At 43.4% G+C, this 19,560-nt stretch overlaps 1 protein-coding gene across 2 annotated transcripts in view; it reads left to right on the top strand.

Annotated features, from left to right (window-relative positions):
* Positions 1-371: 371 nt before the first annotated feature.
* Positions 372-19,560, top strand: part of LGMN (legumain) — a 44,736-nt gene continuing 25,547 nt past the window's right edge. The window contains exon 1 of one of the 2 annotated variants that reach the window (XM_061611995.1): positions 372-477. The gene's annotated coding sequence lies outside the window, so the exon portion shown is untranslated. Of the gene's footprint in view, positions 541-19,560 lie in introns of both variants that reach the window. The other variant, XM_061611994.1, reaches the window with a different exon arrangement.

The following is a 19,560-nucleotide window of genomic DNA, read 5'->3' as shown; positions in this document are numbered from 1 at the left end:
TTCAATGGGAGTTACCCTCCTGCAGACATATCAGGCTTAAGCTTATGCACGTTTCCAAGGGGGTAAACCCCATTGGATTCAGAAGGACCTGTCTCGGAGTAAACATGCACAGGATGGCATTATAATGAAGTCTTTTCCCTGAGACTTCCCGCGCAAATCCAATTGCACCTTCTTACTCCCCCACCCCCCACTGGAGGAGGTTATGATCGCGGCCTCCAACTCCCAACATGCACTCCTTCCATAGGGATTGGCATCCTGTCCTATGTGGGCTGGTCCCTGGATCGCTCCTTGCCGCGAAACCAGTGGTCTCAAGGCCTGCCAATCTCGCCTCTGCCCCGCCTCTGTCCTTCTCTTCCATAAGTGCCTCCGGCGGCCGCACCAACCTCAGATGACGCCGCCCCGTGTTTTGGTTTTCTGAGAGAGCGGAGCGGGGACGCGAGATCGGGCGGCAGCGACTCTCAGTTCCTTCCAGCCTCGGTAAGAGCCGGCTCGGCGACCGAGTGTTACTCAGCAGGAAGGGCACTCATACTTGGCAAGGGGGTGAGTACTGTAAAAATAACCCCCTGCACCCCAGAAACGGGGTAACAGCTGCTGGGGCGAGGGTGAAAGTGGGATTGGAACCCCCTCTCCAATATGTGAATAAGTAAGAACATAAGCATTGTTGCTGAGCTGGATCACACCAAAGGTCAACGTGATATGTGTTGCCCAAAGCGACTAGCCACTTGCCTCCTGCAGCGGTCGCAACAACATGCGTGGCATGTGGACGTACCAGTCCTTCCCTGAGCTTCTGATCGCGATGGCTTTGCAGTTCTAATTTCTGCTACATGCTGTCCATCAAGTATTGGAGAATACACCCCCAAATCTATACATCCTAGGCTATGGAGGGATTGTTACGAGGCTATGCTTTGTGTACGCAAAGCTTGATTCTACTCAGATGCTTCTAACTAAACCCATTGATTTCAGCTTAAGCACGTCGGACTCCGCTATCTTTTTTTCCAGACGTAGATCAAATAATTTATTTGCTGTACAATTCTGTATGTGTCTACTGGTAAACCCAATTGGGGAACTAGGATTATACCCTTCCCTGTGTACTGTACTGAAGTGGATTGTATATCTTTTCAGAACAGCAATGATATTAGCAGTCTAAGACCTAGGTCGGATGACTGTAGATGTATTTTCCTGGAACTCAATAGCATTTGCCAGTTTTGTAACTCTAGCCATATTTATTGCTGGGTGGGAGAACAATTGATTGGGATTCAGCTCCATGCCTTTTTACAACAGTAGATAAGACAGTTTATTGGCAGAACCTAAAATTCCACAGGTGTTAATATTTAGCTGCAAACATGCTTGTAAAGCTGTTTGCACATGGTAACCAATAATAGTCAATATAGAATTTTAGCATGTCTAGAGGTGGCACGGCACTGGGATTATGCTAGTTTAGGCCACATTCATACCATACATTTATTCCACTATTATTCCACTTGAAACAGTCACGGCTTCCCCCCAAAAATCCTAAGTATAGCTTGTGAAGAGTGCTGTGAGTTGTTAGGAGACCCCTGTTCCTCTCATACAGCTACAATTTCCGGAGTTTTCTGGGAAGAAAGACTGTTAAAACACTCTGGCAATCGTTGCTCAGTGATGGAAACAGAGGTCTCCTAACAGCTCTCAGCACCCTTCACAAACTACACTTCCCAGGATTTTTTGGGGGAAGCCACAACTGTTTCAAGTGGAATAAATGTATGGTGCAAATGTGGCCTTGGTGCATCAGGGGCTCAGCAGTCTATAGGGGACAGTCCTTTGAAAGCAACAGCCTTGAATTGTGTTGTACAGTTACCTTGAATTCTTAAAGATCAATAATGGGACAGTTTTCCCTGAAAGTAGTTTCCCACTGTTTCCAGTCTTCCCTGGCAACGTATAACTGCTCAGTTGTTCTGGGTGTCATTTGCATCATGCTCTAGTGCCCACATGCTTCAGAATCCTTTGTAGAATTCTGAGGTCCTGCATCAGTATGGCTGGCGTACTGTACAAAGGCTTCTTGGCAGGCAAGACAATGAAGAAATAATTGCCTATAGGCTGAATGTTTTTAAACCAAGGCACATACTATGGGCTCAAACTTTCCAAGTGTGTTTCAGTAGTTCAGTCTCTATAGGTAGAACATGCATGATTCTTTGGCCCACAAGGTTTTGCATGGAAGGTCTGGGAGAGAAAAGTTACCTGCCTCTTCCTGGTGTATATGTTCTAGATACTTAGTTGGATCCTAGTCTGGTAGCAAGGGAAGCAGCCCCTGAACAGCACTCAGGAAGGCAAGGGCAGGCATACTATGTCTTAAGATGAACATAACTTAAGAAGACCCTGCTGGATCAGGCCAGTAGCTCATCTAGTCCAACAACCTGTTCTCACAGTGGCCAGCCAGATGCCTATGGGAAGCCCGCAAGCAGGACCTGAGTTGCTGGTAGCCACAGGAGGGAAGAGTGCTGTTGCAACTGGTTTTTAGAAGCATACTGCATCTGACTGTGGTGACAAAGCACAGCCAACATAGCTAGTAGCGCTGATAGCCTTATTCTCCATGAATTTGTCTAGTCTTTTAAAGCCCTCCAAGTTAGTGGCCATCACTTCCTCTTGTGGGGCAAATTCCATAGTTTAACTATGTGCTACATGAAGAATATGCTTCGAAAGAGTGGTTTAACATGAGGGTCAAACGTTCCCAGAGAAACTGAAATGCACACTCTCTGGAGTACTAACCCGTGTACTTGGAACGGATGCATAGGTTTCCTGCAACTTATATTTTCAGGCGCTTTAAGATAACAGGGGAAAGAGTGCTTGCAATCTGCACCATTTAGGGAAATAGCACAAGGTCTTGAGATGGTTCAAGTAACTTGGGGCCCTTAGAGAAGAAGTTGGGAAACCTTGGCTTCCAGATATTGCTGGATTCCAACTCTCATCTCTTGAATACTGGCCATGCTGGCTGAGGTTGGTGGGAGCTGGGAGTTCCAACGTTATCTGAGGTGGGTATAGCTTCCCCATTTCTGCCTTCGAGGGAGATGCTGGCAGTTGGCTCAACAGAACTGTCGAAGCTATGTCCATCTAGTGAAAATGCGAGTAGGTTCAGCACAGATTAAAGCAGGAACTAATTATGCATTGTATGGAGAGAAAAGCATAAGGAATTCCTTTTCCACAAGCTAGGCAACCTCTTTCCCATAATTTTGTCTAGTCAAAACCTAACAGTCATGATGGCAAAATGAATTTTTTTCTGCTGTTTACAAATATGTCTCCCATATTTGGAGGTGTATGACCAGAGCCTAGGGACCAACAACCAGGGTGATTGTTGGCATTATGACCTTCCCTTACTGAGGAACTTCCCAGAACCCTCTGGCTAGTCATTGTGGGAGACTAGGGCTGCGTACACAGCATACACTTAAAGTATGTGACTCCCTCCAAAGAATCCTGCAAACTGTAGCTTAAGAGTGCTGGGAATGTTTAGCTCCATTATGGGTAAACTACGGTGCTTAGGTTTCCTTGGGAGACACCACGTGCATTTAAGTGTGCATGCAGCCCTGGTGGGCTTTGGTCCAATTCAGTGAGGCAGTTTTGATAATTTGTTGCAGAGCAGTCCTGTCCTTCACACTGGTAACTGGTGCGGTCTGCTTAGGGCAGGCCTTCATCCACAATCATCAGCCATGGGAGTTGGAAGACCAGCAACATCTGGAGGGTCACAGGTCCCCCATCCTTCTTTTCAGTAAAGATGAATAAGTTATTCTGAGATATGCAAATGGAGCAGGGCTTACAATTACCATTGTCTCTGAATCTCCTACCACTGCTGCTCCTCATTGGTGTATGTGTGTGGCCCCATCTACACTATACCTTTAAAGCAGTATTATACCACTTTAAACAGTCATGGTTTCCCCCAAAGAGTCCTGGGAAGTGTAGGGTGAAGGGTGGTGAGAGTTGTTTGGAGACCCCTCTTCCCCTCACAGAGCTATAATTCCCAGAGTTCCCTGGGAAGAGGGATTGATTGTTAAACTGCTCTGACAATTGTAGCTCTGTGAGGGGAATAGGGATCTCCTAACAGCTCTCAGCACCCTTAACAAACTACATTTCCCAATATTCTTTGGGGGAAGCTATGACTGTTTACATTTAAAGCAGTATTGTACCACTTTATAGTGTCATTAGGGCCTGTGTTATGAATGAAGCTGAGTTTCAGCGCAATTAGAAAAGCAGTAGAATCTGAGGTGCATAGTCTGAAACATGAGGCCAACTTTGAAGGCTGTATACATGTTACGAGATCTGTTGATTACTTGGTTAAACTGGCTCCTCTTGTCAATCTCTTAACCAAGGGTGTAGTACCATGTGGTGTAAGAAACATTCTTTCACCTTGTCGTTCAGGAGTTTCAACATAAGCGAAGTGACATCCTTTTCCAGTAGTTCTGAAGCTGTGTGACAGGGAGCCCTGGGGAGTCATTGAAGAAGAGAAGTGACAAGGCAGGCGTCCCCAGACTACAGCTTGTCGTCCATTGCTGATCTTCCCCTGCAACGTGTGCCTTCCCATATAATCACCTGGTTGGCCACTGTGAGAAGCAAGTGCTGGACCAGATTGAATTTTGGTCTGATCCAGCAGGGCTCTAGTGGTGTTAGGATCAAAAGGGAGTGTCAGATGTGTGTTGCAGGGTGAATCCTCAATTCCACACAGTTGCCTCACATGATCCAACAGGCCTAGCCAGCCCCTTGTATGGGCTGAGTGTGTGCCTAGAAGCAGAATCCTTCAGTGCTCATTTTGTGACTGACAAAGAGGTTCCTCCATATTCTACAAATGTGCAGGATGGGGTGGGGACCCTATTGTAATGATGAGAATTTAACACTGACTGAAGGAACCAAAGGTTTTAATGTTTATTTTATTTAACAAAACTTATATACTAAAGGTAAAGGTGTCCCTGCACTTAATAGTGCGAGTCGTTTCCGACTCTTAGGGTGACGTCTTGCGATGTTTACTAGGCAGACCGTATATATGGGGTGGGATTGTCAGTTCCTTCCCCGGCCTTTCTTTACCCCCCAGCGTATGCCGGGTACTCATTTTACTGACCACAGATGGATGGAAGGCTGAGTGGACCTCGACCCCTTTTACTGGAGATTCAACTTCCTCCTTCCGTTGGAATCGAACTCTGGCCGTGAGCAGAGCTTCGGCTGCGTTACTGCCGACTATAAAAAAAATCTAAGCAGTTCGCAAAAAAAATGCAATTATTGATAAAAACCGTTAACAACAAGTAATTAAAAACATTTTCAAAACAATTAAAATAGCAAAACTAAAAAGATTAGAACACAACATCTATGAATCTGGATGTTAAACTTCGTTTTGTGTGTGTTCTGGATTGGGTTTAGTTTATTACAATTCATGAGAGGTGGTTTTCCAGAAGAACGCGCTCTAGTGGCCACATAAGTGCCGGTGTGAAATAAATATGGCCTTTTTTCGTTATGTGTCTTCAGGTCAATTACAACTTATGGCGACCCTATGAATGAGCGACCTCCAGTAGCATCTATTATAAACCACCCTGTTCAGATTTTGTAAGTTTAGGTCTGTAGTTTCCTTTATGGAATCAATCCATCTCTAATCTGTTTTATGAAAATATTTATTGGGAGGCTTTACCAGAACCCAGTGCTTCTATTTTTTAATAGTTACATATGGTATAACTTCTAAAATAAAATAGCAAAAAATCTGGAATGTTTAACACTACAAATTTTTTTATACAAATTCTGTGGTACTTTATGAAGGAATGACAATGGATTGCAGTAAATGTTAGCGCGACTCCAAGTAGACCCTTTGAAATTAATGAACAGGATGAAGGGCCAGTAATTTCAATGGGTCTACTCTGAGCAGGATTGGCACTTGATACAATCCTATGGAATTCAACCCAAAGGCAACTGCCTTTTGATGATTTCCCTTTAAGATTTGTCGGCAGCTCTGTTTTGCAGTTGCTTTCTGATCATGTCTGATAATGTCACTGTGCACAGTGTCAAGAAGAGAGAGGCACCTTTTTGAAGTAAAACTAGCTTAGACTTGATTGCAAATCTGACCTCATTGTTATCAGCTGATTGCAAAAATATTTTGTCTTTACCAAATGTTTTCCCACTGTTTGAGTGGGATATATGCATAGATAGCCCAGTCTCATGACTGGGTCAGCGCCCTGTGGCAGATAAAGTAAAAACAAAAAAAGGCACAAGTCACAGGTATGTTGTAACTGCAAGTTGAGATGAGAGTGAAAAATTGAGACACTTGACTGTCTCTCTCTCTCATACACAAGCTTGTCTGTGCAGCCAGCAATTTGGGGGGTGCTGATCAGATGGGAGGGGGGAAGGTGTTTTCTTATTTATTTATTAGATTTATATCACACCCTTCCTCCCAGTAGGAGCCCCAGGGCAGCAAACAAAAGCACTACAAACACTCTAAAACACCATAAAAACAGACTTCAAAATATATTAAGACAAAACATCCTTAAAAACACATTACAATAAACATCTTTAAAAATCTTTTTTTTAAAAAGCTTTAAAAACATCTTAAAAAGCAATCTTGACACAGACGGGGATAAGGTCTATACTTAAAAGGCTTGTTGAAAGAGAAAGGTCTTCAGTAGGCACCAAAAAGATAACGGAGATGGCGCCTGTCTAATGTTTAAGGGGAGGGCTTTCCAAAGGGTAGGTGTCACTACACTAAAGGTTTGTTTCCTATGTTGCGCGGAACGGACCTCCTGATAAGATGGTATCTGCTGGAGGCCCTTGTGACGTCCTTCCCCAGCACCACCTGTGAAGCTCTCACTTGGGGCTACCAGCAGACAGGAATGTCAGGTTTATTCTTACCCTTTACAGCTCTAGCACAGATCTCCCTAGATCCCACTGCTAGGCAGCACCACCAGTCACTTTCTGTAACCCAAACTTCCAGAGACTTTGCCTAAGTCTCTCTATAGCTTGTTACTTCGTGACTGTGTGCCTATGCTGTTCCCAACCCCCTTGTATCTTTACATTTAAAGCATCCAACTCTGGGTTGCTGTGGATACGTGACTTGTTACAATCTCTCCCTTCACCTCTGCCACCATTAGATACAGTTTCTGTTCAGCCTTGGTAATTACCTTGCCCTCCCTTCTGGTCTGTATATTCCCCCAGCCAAGGATCAGGCCTTTGGTAAACCAAACAAATATTTATTTAATATCAGAAATAAGAAGATTACTTAAGGAATGTTTCACAGGTGTGTGGTTTCCATCTATATTCTGTTAGGTACTTAACTTCTTACTAATTGCCTCAGAACTCCGACACTCTCCACACCTCCACACCACCAAACCTCCAACCTCTCTCTCAACCTCTCTCTCAACCTCTCTCTCAACCTCTCTCTCAACCTCTCTCTCAACCTCTCTCTCAACCTCTCTCTCAACCTCTCTCTCAACCTCTCTCTCAACCTCTCTCTCAAACACCACCTCCTAAACACCCTCTAAAAACCACCTCCCAGATTCAACTGTCATTCTTCCATTTATACTCCCAGCCATTCAAACGCTCAGCCAATCATCCAGCATTCTACCGCTCATGTACTCCCCCCTCCTCTTTCACTCCACTTACCATATGTCTTCTATATAACCAGCACTTACCATATTTACAATATAATCAGAAACATCACAGCCCTCACCTGCAGAGCACAGTGATCAACTCCAGTGATTCCCCAGCCCCACAGAAAATCACTTCCCTTTGCTGTGTTAAAGGGAGGTTCAGGAATTCTCAGAGGAATTGTTGGACCTTGAACTCGCATTAGAACACAGCTGGCATGATAATTGGTCAGGGATGATGGGAGTTGGAGTCCTAACAAAATCTTGTTGGTTACATGTACATGTTGGTTACCTCTGTGCTTTTGTTGTTGTTATGTGCCCTCAAGTCGATTACGACTTATGGCGACCCTATGAATCAGTAAAATTGCTACAAATTGCTTGGGAGATTGAGTTTTAAACTGAACTTGCTGATGGTAACTCTGAAATTCTTTGGTTGCAACAACAGTTTGTTCTCTGTATACTTTTACATATCTTTGTATGTTTTTAATGTATTTGTCATGGCCTTTGGCTAGTACAATAAATTGAAATTGATTGATTGAATCTGTGACCTCTAATAGCATCTGTCATGAACCACCCTGTTCAGATCTTGTAAGTTGAGGTCTGTGACTTCCTTTATGGAATCCATCCATCCCTTGTTTGGTCTTCCTCTTTTTCTACTCCCTTCTGTTTTTCCCAGCATTAATGTCTTTCTAGTGAATCATGTCTTCTCATTATGTGTCCACAGTATGATAACCTCAGTTTCATCATTTTAGCTTCTAGTGACAGTTCTGGTTTAATTTGTTCTGACACCCACTTATTTGTCTTTTTTGCAGTCCATAGTATCCACAAAGCTCTTCTCCAACACCACATTTCAAATGCATTGATTTTTCTCTTATCTGCTTTTTTCACTGTCCAACTTTCACATCCATACATAGAGATCGGAAATACCATGGTCTGAATGATCCTGATTTTAGTGTTCAGTGATACATCTTTGCATTTGAGGACCTTTTCTGGTTCTCTCACAGCTGCCCTCCCCAGTCCTACCTTCTTCTGATTTCTTGACTATTGTCTCCATTTTGGTTAATGATTGTGCCAAGGTATTGATAATCCTTGACAAGTTCAGTGTCCTCATTGTCAACTGTAAAGTTGCATAAATCTGTTGTCATTACTTTAGTCTTTTTGACGTTCAGCTGTAGTCCTGCTTTTGTGCTTTCCTCTTTAACTTTCATCAGCATTCATTTCAAATCATTACTGGTTTCTGCTAGTAGTATGGTATCGTCTGCATATCTTAAATTATTGATATTTCTCCCTCCAGTTTTCACACCTCCTTCTTCTTTGTCCAATCCTGCTTTCTGTATGATATGTTCTGCGTACAGATTAAACAAATAGATAAAATACACCCGTTTCACACCCTTTCCAATTGGAAACCACTCAGTTTCTCCATATTCTGTCCTTACTGTAGCTTCTCCAGGGTATAAATTGAGCATCAGGACAATCAGATGCTGTGGCACCCCCATTTCTTTTAAAGCATTCCATAGTTTTTCATGACAGTCAAAGGCTTTCTTATAGACTTACAGGCACAGGTCAGTAGGAAATTGATAGCTGATCTTTGTTTTTATTCTATTTTTAATGTTTTTATTGTACATTCGTTTTTGTTTTTAACTTTTTGTAAATTGTGTTGATGCTTTTAAATGAAAGGGGGTATACAAATATATTTCTAAATAAATTTTCCTGCACAAGATCCACTGAAAATACTACAGCAGCCTTTGCCAACCTGGGGTCCTCCAGATATTTGGGACTACAACTCCCATCAGCCCCTGGGGCAAAGGCTGTACTACAGCCTTAAGAACATAAGAACATAAGAAGAGCCTGCTGGATCAGGCCAGTGGCCCATCTAGTCCAGCATCCTGTTCTCACAGTGGCCAACCAGGTGCCTGGGGGAAGCCCGCAAGCAGGACCCGAGTGCAAGAACACTCTCCCCTCCTGAGGCTTCCGGCAACTGGTTTTCAGAACCATGCTGCCTCTGACTAGGGTGGCAGAGCACAGCCATCACGGCTAGTAGCCATTGATAGCCCTGTCCTCCATGAATTTGTCTAATCTTCTTTTAAAGCCGTCCAAGCTGGTGGCCATTACTGCATCTTGTGGGAGCAAATTCCATAGTTTAACTATGCGCTGAGTAAAGAAGTACTTCCTTTTGTCTGTCCTGAATCTTCCAACATTCAGCTTCTTTGAATGTCCACGAGTTCTAGTATTATGAGAGAGGGAGAAGAACTTTTCTCTATCCACTTTCTCAATGCCATGCATAATTTTATACACTTCTATCATGTCTCCTCTGACCCGCCTTTTCTCTAAACTAAAAAGCCCCAAATGCTGCAACCTTTCCTCGTAAGGGAGTCGCTCCATCCCCTTGATCATTCTGGTTGCCCTCTTCTGAACCTTTTCCAACTCTAGAATATCCTTTTTGAGATGAGGCGACCAGAACTGTACACAGTATTCCAAATGCGGCCGCAGCATAGATTTATACAACGGCATTATGATATCGGCTGTTTTATTTTCAATACCTTTCCTAATTATCCCTAGCATGGAATTTGCCTTTCTCACAGCTGCCGCTCACTGGGTCGACATTTTCATCGTGCTGTCCACTACAACCCTGAGGTCTCTCTCCTGGTCGGTCACCGCCAGTTCAGACCCCATGAGCGTATATGTGAAATTAAGTTTTTTTTTTTTCTTTTTTTCTTCTTTTTTTCCCCTCTTTTTCAATAATTTTTATTCAAATTTTCATAAAACATACAAGACGAAATCATAAAACATTCAAAGACAAAAAACAAAATCAAAAATAGTTAAACAAAAAAAAGAAAAAAGAAAAAAAAAAACAAAAATAAAAAATAAAGAGTAAAATATTGACTTCCCATTTGTCAAAGATCAAATCAGTTATAAGTCTATAATATATAACAATCCTGTCTCTTAAGTCATATTATAAAATCACTTTCCTCCAGTAGTTATCTTACTTAATCATCAAATCTCATAAACATTACTTTATTCTTTCCACAAAAAGTCAAAGAGAGGTTTCAATTCTTTAAGAAATATATCTATCAATTTTTTTTCCAGATAAGCATATCGATTAATCCATCTCATTACTAATTATGATAATCTTATTGTCATAACCATAGTCAAAATAAACATTTCAATTAATCCATCACATCAGAATCTGTTAGGTTCAGTAATTTCAGTAGCCATTGTTCTATTATCCCTATTAGTTCCATTTTCCATCTTCCATCTTCAGTAGTCTTGTTAAGTCCAGTAATTTCAGTATCCAATCTTCCATTATCAGTATTCCATAATAATCTTGCTGTCAAAACCATAGTCATATAGTAAGAGTCTGATGGGAATTACCTCTATCCCAAATATTTTCTTGCCATCCATTCTGAATAGGTTGCTGAAATACTGCTGTAAAATCATATCTCTGTTCTTTTTTTCAAAATACACTGGGTCATCTCTTGAAAGTTTTTCCATTGTCACATGGCTGCAGTTAATTCCATAGATTTTCTCTATATTGGGCTCCATCACATCAATCCAGTCCAGAAGATTATCCATGCCGTTGATAACTTTATCTCTAGAATCTTCATTAATTTCTTCAGAGATAACATTGAGTTCCAGACAATAGATTTTATTTCTAAAGTCCATAGACTCCAAATCTTGTTCCTGTTCCACGTTTGTTCCAATCTCCGGGATCTCCTCTCTCACAGGGACCCCTGTTCCAGTCTCCAGGGTCTCCTCTCTCACAGGGACCCCTGTTCCAGTCTCCAGGGTCTCCTCTCTCACAAGGACCCCTATGTCTTTAATCTCCTGTGTCTCCAAACAATAGATTTTGTTTCTAAAGTCCATAGACTCCAAATCTTTTTCCTGTTCCACGTTTGTTCCAATCTCCGGGGTCTCCTCTCTCACAGGGACCCCTTCCAGGGTCACCTCTCTCACAGGGACCCCTATATCTTTAATCTCCTGCTTCATTTTACTCAATTCAATTTTCAGCTCCTTACAACCCTGTCGCAGGTTTTGTTTCGTTATCTCAATCTCATCCATTATTTTCTGAAACATAGTTATTTCCAGATTCTCAGCCACTTTCTTAATTGCCATTTTAAAAGAAAAATATAGGAAAACCACTTCTTATTTCAGCAACAATTGGGTTAATACTCCAAACTTGGTGACATCACAGTATAAACAGAGCAGACAGCCTTATCTCTCCATGCTTAAGTAAACAAAATGCAGTTCCCAGGATCGAAACAATTAATGGCGGTCGTCAGGAAACAGATTCGTCAAAATAAAATAGACCAAAAAGAGAGTAGTCTCAGACAATATAATATTCTTCAAAATAAAAATCTGGAATAGAAATCCCTCTTCTGTGTATATCTTTAGAATGCAAATCCAGGACAGCTTTTTGCAACAAAAACAGAGATAAGCTATTAATTAGTGAGTAGCAGAGAGAAGTTATGGCTCCCCAGTGAGATGTCAAAAACCGATCAATCTGGCAAATCTCTTTTAAACAGCAACAATTTAAGTCAAGTAAAAGAAAAATATAGAAAGAAGGGTGCTTGCCTGTTAGTGCGTTCTCTCTTAGAAGATAAGATGAACGTTCGCTTTATCAGATAGAGCTTGTTGTTGAAAATCCGTCCCACCTTCGTCGGCTGGACCTCGTCCCATAAATTAATGAGATCTGGTCGTCCCAACAAAAATAGGCTTTGAGGTTAATCTCTTCGTTTCTCCCTACCCGGGAGAAGTTTAATCAGTCAAAAAAAAAAAAAAATCTGACTGATATATCTGAATAAGCTTCTTTTGAGGCAGGAGCCCGTCTCAAAAGCAGGCACAGGCTAAGTCACCCTTCCCGGAAGTCCGAAATTAAGTTTTTTTGCTCCAATATGCATAATTTTACACTTGTTTATATTGAATTGCATTTGCCATTTTTCCGCCCATTCACTCAGTTTGGAGAGATCTTTTTGGAGCTCTTCACAATCCCTTTTTGTTTTAACAACCCTGAACAATTTAGTGTCGTCAGCAAACTTGGCCACTTCGCTGCTCACTCCTAATTCTAGGTCATTAATGAACAAGTTGAAAAGTACAGGTCCCAATACCGATCCTTGAGGGACTCCACTTTCTACAGCCTTCCATTGGGACAACTGTCCGTTTATTCCTACTCTCTGCTTTCTGCTTCTTAACCAATTCCTTATCCACAAGAGGACCTCTCCTCTTATTCCATGACTGCTAAGCTTCCTCAGAAGTCTTTGGTGAGGTACCTTGTCAAACGCTTTTTGAAAGTCTAAGTACACTATGTCCACTGGATCACCTCTATCTATATGCTTGTTGACACTCTCAAAGAATTCTAATAGGTTACTGAGACAGGACTTTCCCTTGCAGAAGCCATGCTTGTTCTTCTATGTGCTTAGTTAATCTAGCTTTAATAATACTTTCTACCAGTTTTCCAAGGACAGAAGTTAAGCTAACTGGCCTGTAATTTCCGGGATCCCCTCTGGATCCCTTTTTGAATATTGGCGTTACATTTGCCACTTTCCAGTCCTCAGGCACGGAGGAGGACCCGAGGGACAAGCCTTGCATTGACCTTCTTCATTGAAATGGGCTTGTAGGGTTGTGCCCAGTCACCATTTAGATTTATAGATGTAGATGATTAACCATGTAATCATGGTTCACATGAGAGTTCACAGCTGCTAACAGTTTTATTACATAGACTTGTCTGCTGAAAACAAGGTCCAAGGTCCACAGAACCGTTCAGCTATTTTTGCAGAAATGCTTTGTTTCTGGGTTTGTCAAACAGCAGCTCCCCAAAACCTCGTGGCAAAGGGCTTTCTTAAACGGGGGTCCATAATCTTTGACTGACTTTGGTAGCTAAGCCAAAAAAATCATGGGTGCCACCTTCTCCCCTTGGTGTCTTGGCAGCTGTGTGGCTGAGGCTCTCCAGACACCACAGCCCAGATGGGGAGGGAAGAAAAGGGAGGTGAGGGGTTTGGCTGCCACTTAGCAGAGGCAGATTGGATGTTGTTGTTGAACAGCAACTAAAATCCCCTGTCTTGCTTCCCCCAAAAGAAGAGGAACTTGCTCACTTGGGGAAGGGCCATAGCTCAGTGACAGAACAAATAGGGTATCCAACAAAGGTGTCCCATTTCTGCAAGTTGTCCCCTCTCCCTGCGTGCCCTCTACAACCCCTCAATCTGCTACAGAGGGTGGGTGTGGGAAACCCCAGAGCAGACTGGGGGGACACGCAGAGAGAGGAGAGGGATTAGACAAATACATGGAGGAAAAGGCTATCAGTGGCTACTAGCTATGATAGATGTGCTCTGCCTCTATAGGTAGAGGCAGTGTGCTTCCAAATACCAGTTGCTGGAAACCGCAGGAGGCGAGAGGGCTCTTGTGCTCAGGTCCTGCATCCGGGCTTCCCATGGGCAACTGGTTGGCCACTGTGAGAGCTGGATGGTGGACTAAATGGGCCATTAGCCTGATCCAGCAGGCTCTTCTTATGAAGGAAAGTTTCACTGGGTAAGCAAGAGTTCTTGCATGTACAGTAGGGCCCCACTCATACAGTGGGTTAAGTTCTGGACCCCCGCCGAAATGCGAAAACAGCTGAAAAGCGGAACTCATTGAATAGAATGGCATGTGATGCCCAAAAACCACCGTAAAAGCGGAACAAGTGCCGTATGAGTGGGGCTTTAGTCTAATTGTGTCTAATTGAGACCGCTGCATTAGCGAAGCGCCGTAAAGTGAAGCGCCGTAAAGCGGGGCCCTACTGTACAGGACAACTACATTAGATACAACTTATGCTTTGCATGCAAAAGGTCCCACGTTGGGATGGGAGAGACCCCTGCCTGAAACCCTAATGAGCTGTTAAGAACATAAGAACATAAGAAGAGCCTGCTGGATCAGGCCAGTGGCCCATCTAGTCCAGCATCCTGTTCTCAACCAGGTGGCCAACCAGGTGCCTGGGGGAAGCCCGCAAGCAGGACCCGAGTGCAAGAACACTCTCCCCTCCTGAGGCTTCCGGCAACTGGTTTTCAGAAGCATGCTGCCTCTGACTAGGGTGGCACAGCACAGCCATCATGGCTAGTAGCCATTGATAGCCCTGTCCTCCATGAATTTGTCTAATCTTCTTTTAAAGCCGTCCAAGCTGGTGGCCATTACTGCATCTTGTGGGAGCAAATTCCATAGTTTAACTATGCGCTGAGTAAAGAAGTACTTCCTTTTGTCTGTCCTGAATCTTCCAACATTCAGCTTCTTTGAATGTCCACGAGTTCTAGTATTATGAGAGAGGGAGAAGAACTTTTCTCTATCCACTTTCTCAATGCCATGCATAATTTTATACACTTCTATCATGTCTCCTCTGACCCGCCTTTTCTCTAAACTAAAAAGCCCCAAATGCTGCAACCTTTCCTCGTAAGGGAGTCGCTCCATCCCCTTGATCATTCTGGTTGCCCTCTTCTGAACCTTTTCCAACTCTATAATATCCTTTTTGAGATGAGGCGACCAGAACTGTACACAGTATTCCAGTCTGACTGTTGCCAGTCAGTGCTGACAATACTGGGCTACCAATGGTCTGACTCGGTATAAAGCAGCTTCCTACACCCTCTGTGGCTAAGGCACTTTGGGATCCTCAGTAACACAGCAGCCGAGCACTATCACCAGCAGCAGCCTTGGAGCTGGAGAGGGAATGGAATGATCTCTGCACCCCTTGTTCTTCCCATAGTAGAATAAGGAGGAAGACTTATTGCTCACCAATGGTGGTGAGAACACTCATCATCAGCACAGTGCAGGCAGATGTGGAAGCCTGCTCCTGGAATGGAGCAAAATTATAAAAATCAATCTCTATAACATGATAGAGTCTGCTATACAAAAGATAGCTGTCATCAAAAATCCTACAGTCCTGTGGGCTCTCTTTGGATTTGTATATATTTTTCTTCAGTAAAATGAGCCACAGAATGCCCTGTTCCGTGTTTCTCTCGCTGTTGCTACAGAGTTCAGGGCCTGTTGGCAACAATGCATAATGTGGAATTATTGCCACACCCTCCAATATTTCATTCATCTTGTTCATTACCTGGACAGAATTAACAATAATGCTTCAGGAAGTCTCCATCAGCTTTTTCTGTTATTCCAAATTACCTCGGGACAGTACAGTCCATGTCAGTGACTATGTCGCCCCTGTTTCCATGTTCAGAGTATGTAATTCCCTAAAGAAAGAAAAGGGGGAAGAGCTTATGTAAGCTTTAGCCAAGTTGACCTTTTCTTCCTGTTTTGATTCTTTTCTGATGACTCAGGCATAATGTGACTTGGCTGAGGTAACTTATTATAAGCATTAGCTCATTATTCAGGCCAACCACCTTCAACAGATACAACTTCTTCATAGATCTAGCTGTTGTTGTATGGTGTCTTTCCTTCTGCCCATACACGTATGCACGGGTGCACACACAGTTTAACACACATATTAGGATCCATACTTTCACATCACAAGCAGTAACAAATTTTTAGGAGAGCTGGTGTAGGGTAGTGGCTAATAGACTAAGGCTGCAATCCAATATATGCGTGCTCAGAGGTAAGCTCCATTGGGCTAGGGGCAGCCTTTCCCAACTAGTGGGCCACCAGATGTTGTTGGACCACAACTCCCATCAGCCACAGCCAGCATTGCCGATGGTCAGGAAAGATGGGAATTGTGGTCCAACAACACCTGGTTGGGAAAGGCTGGGCTAGGGCTTACCCTTAGGTAAATGTGCATTGGATTACAGCCTAATCTATGAATCAGGAAGTTCCTGGTTTGAATCAGATCTCTGCCATGAACTCAGTAGGTGGAGGCAAGAAACTCTCTCATTTCCCCATCAACAAAATGAGGGATAGCACTAGCTTACCTTACAGGGTTGTAGTAATAATATTATATATATAGTATATATACACATATATGTACACGCACACGTAGTTTTGTAAACTGCTTAAAGACTGTCTTAAGTATTAAGCAGTATATAAATATATGAAATGAAATTATAATGATAATATTTGAAACCTGTATTTCCTCAAGATGGTGTACATGGATCTCCTCCCCCCACAACACAACAACCCTGTGAGGTAGCTTAGGGTGAATGACAGTGATTGGCCCAAGGTCACCCATTAAGCATCACGGCTGAGAAGGGATTTGAACTCTGGTCTCCCAGGTCCTAGTCCAACACTCTTAACCACTGCTCAAATCTAGAAAGTGCATGTAAAGTGCTCTGAACACCTGAAAACACTATACAAATGTTTAAGTTTTAAACTATTATTGTAACATAATGAACTGATGCCATTTATTTGTTCAGTTTGATTGGCTTTAGATGGACTCACTAAATGTCTTTACATTAAAAAAAAAACCTGCCAAAAGTAGTAGTAATTATTTACCTAAATATAAGTGGGTGATAGTTCTGAAATCAAGTTCAGGGCAGGCTGTCTTATACCGTGCTGAACATAACGGGGTGCATGTTCCCAGGGAGTGCATATACCCACTGGCTTTTGTGTCTTCATCAGACTGATATACCATTGTCCTTTCTCTAGTGACTCCCTGTCCTGCCCATACCAGGAGAAACTAGCTTCCCAATGACGCAATCAACCAAGAGAGAGCAGCAGTGCCTGGCCATTTTCCCTTTCGCTATCTGTGCATTGCTGGGGTGGGCAAGGATTTCTGTGCCCTGCCAGGCCACTGTGTAGCCTTCATGTCCACTAGGATAGATGAGCATGATCACCAGCGTTGAGGGGGGGAAGTCAAGTGTGTTACCAGGCTGCGCAACAACCTAGTTGAGCATAGTCTTCCTCTCTTCTTACATGCTCATCGCAGACTGGCATTGATGCACGTTTCACAGAGCAGCATTGTTGAACATGATTGGAAGCACCCTGCCCTCTCTGTCTGGGCTGTGACTTCCACTGCAGTCCTACACAGATTTTCTTGAGCCGCACATCACAGTGACTGACTCTCTTATGTGCGCATATGATGGCATCTTTCATAAGGCACACCATCTCCCCCCCCCCGGTTTGGAGCTGGGGTGGACAGGTTTCAGCACTGGTCCATGTCATGAACACCTGATTTCTAAAATAGCTTTGAGGCAAGCAATTCTGGGGGAAGACATCTTGTCTGAGATGGGGCCTCTGAGAGGCATGACTTTGCATCTTCACAGCTGAAGCTAGTTAATTAGGCCGAAGCAAGAACACCAGCTTATCAGTAGAGACTGGTATTCAAGGCCACCTGGCCTGGGAAGGTTGGGGAGTATGTGACCATTAGGTGCAAAAACTCCAGAAATATTTCATCATCTGAAAGCCCCCTGATTGGCTAATTAATTCCTGGCTGTTGCTGGGTATTTTCCCATAAGAATGGAATTCAGACTTTAGGTCTTCGTTTCCCACTGTACCCTATGGTTGCTGATGCTGCCTAGGTGGGGTTCCATCTTCCATCTGCTTTCCAGGCTATCCATCTCTAGGGAGACTAGGAACTTATGAAGCTATTTTGCTGTTTACCTTTTTGTAAGTATAGACTAGGCTAGACAGTTTTGTTATTTTGTGTTATGACTGTAACTCTGTATTTCACCTGGCCTGCAGGGGTGTGGGTTTTAAGGAACCATTTTGCTGCTGCAATTGTGCATTTATTTTATTTAATAAAGCTATTTCTTATTTATCAGTGTGTGTGTGTTCATTGCAGGAGGGTTTGGCTCTGAATCCAGTACCTTGGCCATTTGACCACGGACTGCCATATATTTGGATATTTTGTCTGGCTCCAAGACAAGGAGGGTAGTTTGGATCTTGTCTGTTGGAATCCTTGGCAGGTCTATTTCTGGCACTTTGGGTTTCCCCTTGGCCCAGAGTGGGTGACCAGATTAAGGGGTTGTGGCAGTCTACCTACCTTACAGGGTAATTGTTGGTTTACTCAGTCCTAGTAAGGGGAGGCACAGGTTTATGCCTTGCCAGGATCAATTGCCCTGGTTTGGGAGTTGAGTCCTGGGACTGAACCAGGAGCAATTCATGACAGTCCACTTCCATAATAGATTAGGGGGAAGGGGAGAAGAACTAACTTGAGATAATTATGGTGATGTCCAAGAAGAAATAAGGGAAAGCCAAGGGTGATTGGGCAATGGGGCAGTCTTAAACATTTTTCGTGAACGACAGCTGACCCACTGTTGCTGATCTTCCCATCCTATGTAAAGTTGCAGTGCATGTGTGTGTGATCTTGATGCATTCTTGAGACCAGTGTGCTGTAGTAGAGTGTTGGACTAGGACAAGTCCCCACTCAGCTATGAAGTTCACTGGCTGATCTTGGGCCAGCCTAATCTACCTCACAGGGTTGTTGTGGGGACTAAATGAGGAGGGCAAGAATGCCAACTTGTACTCCTTGGAGAAAAGATGGGATATAAATAAGTTAATTAAAATAAAAATAGGGCACACTACCTTTGTGGGGTGCTGGTTAGACCCCAACAGGCCTGTATAGCCAATGACAGGAACTTGTGAGCATCCCAGTATCCTTTTCAATAAACGGGTTTCCTTGATGGGCAAGTCATTTGAGGAATCAGTTACCTAAAATGTGAGAGATTGGGGGGGGGGGAGAATCACTGAAATACTGCAAGTGGCTTACTGAACCAGAAGCGTGGGGAAGAGGATGCACACAGCCTCTTGGCCCATCTTTTTTATTTAAGAGCAGGGGTGAGGTGGTTGGGGAGGCCTTGCGGCCCTGAACTCCGCCCTCCCCCTTTAAGCGTCTGCTTTATTTCGTTATCTCACTGCAGTCACTAAGTCTGGTGACAAGTGATCCTCATGTTACCTTCCTAGATCTCCAGCTGCACCATATATTTAAAGCAGTATCATATACTTCACAGTCATGGCTTCTTCCCCCCCCCCTCCAATTCCTGGTAATTGTAGTTTGTTAAGGGTGCTAACAGAGGTTCCCCTCATAGAGCTACAATTTTCAGAATTCTTTGGGAAGAGGGATTGATAAACCACACTG

The sequence above is a fragment of the Rhineura floridana genome, chromosome 2 (genome assembly GCF_030035675.1).
Source record: "Rhineura floridana isolate rRhiFlo1 chromosome 2, rRhiFlo1.hap2, whole genome shotgun sequence".
Taxonomy (NCBI): Eukaryota; Metazoa; Chordata; class Lepidosauria; order Squamata; family Rhineuridae; genus Rhineura; species Rhineura floridana.
This window is presented reverse-complemented; position numbering and strand designations above follow the sequence as displayed.